This window comes from Chrysochloris asiatica, unplaced genomic scaffold (assembly GCF_000296735.1).
Source record: "Chrysochloris asiatica unplaced genomic scaffold, ChrAsi1.0 scaffold00590, whole genome shotgun sequence".
In the NCBI taxonomy this organism is placed as follows: domain Eukaryota; kingdom Metazoa; phylum Chordata; class Mammalia; order Afrosoricida; family Chrysochloridae; genus Chrysochloris; species Chrysochloris asiatica.
Window position 1 is genome coordinate 143,364 of NW_006409108.1, and position 2,436 is coordinate 145,799.

Genomic DNA, 2,436 nt, shown 5'->3' on the forward strand with positions numbered 1-2,436 from the left:
GCAACCAGAGTGCTCCTTGGAGGCCAGGATGGCTAAGCTTCATCTCTCCTACTTTGAACATATTGTCCTGAGGAAACAATCATTGGAGAAGGATGTCATGCTGGGTAGGGTGGAGGTTCAGAGAAAAAGAGGAAGATCCCCAACGAGATGGATCAGCCAGGTGGCATCATTGATGGACTCAAGTGTGGCAGTGGTAGTGAGGTTGGCCCTGGATCGGACATTGTTTCGTTCTGCTATGCATGGGGTCACTATGAGTTGGCTCCGACTCGATGGCACCTGACAGCCTCTCCAAGGAAATGCTATACAGCATTGCTATGTGTTGAAACCAACTCCATGGCACTTAATAACAACAACATAATTAGAGCAGTCTGCTGTAAAAGACTACTTTAAAATATTAAAGAGCAAAGATGTCACTTTAATGACTAATGTGAGCCTGACACAAGCCAAAGTATTTTGAGTAATCTCATTGTTGTTGTTTTTAAGTGCCATTGAGTTGATTTTGACCCATAATGACCCTGCATAGGGTTTCCATGGAGCAGTTGGCGAGCTTGAACCACTGACCATGCAATTCAATTTGATTATGTAGTCTGACTCATTAGCCCACAATGCCAAACCAGGACTCCTCAAATGCATGTGAAAATTGAACAATGAATAAGGAAGACTGTAGAATAATCGATGGATGTGAATTATGGTATTGGCAAAAAATATTGAAAATACTATGACTGCCAGATAAAAAATAAACAACAACAACAAAAAATACATGTACTGTAAAAAGTACAGCAAGAATATGCCTTAGAAGCAAGGAAGGTGAGATATCATCTCTAATATTTTGTACATGTTTTCAGGAAGGACCACTCACTGGTGAAGTAAATCATATTGTGTAAATTGGACTGTCAGCAAGAAAGAGGAAGTCCGTCAATGAGATGGATTGACAGTGGCAGAAACAATTAGCTCACATATAACAACAATTGTTAGGATAGTTTAAGACAGGGCATTCTCTGTTGCTTATTGGTTTGCTGTTAGTTGGAATCAACTCAAAGACCACTAGCAACAGCAGCAACAACAACACTGTGAGAAAGAAATGGAGAGACAGAGACATACATAAAGACATGGAGACAGAGAGGAAGACAGAAAGAGAAACTGAGAGGCAGACAAACAGAAAAAAATAGATCTTGATGGAATATCCTGGAACTTCCAAAAAAAATGCATCCTATGTTCTCTCCAGGCCCAGAAAGATTCAGCATCCCTCCCCCTTAATGTGAATTACCACCCAGAAAATATGTTCACTCTGGGGGAAATCATTTACAAAACCTGCATGTACAGTGCAACTGCTAATGTAATAGTGCCACAGGGGGCAGGAAGGGTGCAGAGAGAAAGAAAAGGTTCAAAATGAGTACTTTTTTTAGCATGGGCTAAATGCTAACTGTTATCCACTTCAAATAGAGTAGTTTAATTTCCTTTTCATTTCTTTCTCAATACTGCTTTGAATATTGGATATTCTTGTGATAAGGGGTCCAAGCTAATGATCAAAGTGTACTTTGAGAACCAAAATGATTTTAACTCAGCCTTTAGAGTTGCTTTTTTAAAAATGCTCCCTAGGGATTCAAATTCACTGACTCAAGATATTTTTGTCCAAAGTCTAGAACTACTTTAAAGGTAATAGTTAAGTAAACGTTGTTGTATTTTGGTTGACTGAATCTTCATGGATTATTTTTCATTAAGTCACAGAATCTAATTCTGGGGAAAATTTTTCGTTAATTGTTTGCATAAAGATGTGCCTCAAGGCAGCATTTAATTTTTCACTGACCATTAATTTCAAAAGCTTTTCAATTCTGCTTTTCAATTATATATTGAAAATAATTTTTAAAAATCATAAATAAATAAAATAGTCTTTCATGATAAGCATTTAAGTATAGTTTTATTCCAGCTATAAATATCTTCCTAGTATTAATATTTACTTGAATTCTGGAAAAAAACACAGAACATGTAAACTTTTATAGATGGAACATTTACAAATAACTGATTGTCATTTCAACTCCTTAGTTTGCTCAGGAAAAAACTGCTATCCCTGGTTCCCTGCATGATTTCACTAATGTGAGAGAAGAAGAAAAGATCAGTGCTGAAAAACGCACAGTGATTTTTTCAAGATTGAATGCTATAATCAACACAGATACTTCAGACTCAAATATATACCCAAGCTCACTGCGGATACTTACTCATAGCAATCCTATATAGGGTTTCTCAGACTATAAATCTTTATAGGAGCAGACAGAGTCATATTCTCCCCTGGAATAGCTAGTGGATTTGAACTGCTGACCTTATGGTTATGAGCCCATCCTTATTCCACAGTGTTACCTAGTCTACTGGTGTGGCACTGTAGGATAAACACTCGATTTCAGGGTTGGTTTGAATTTCAAGGAAGAAGGTTCAAGTCCA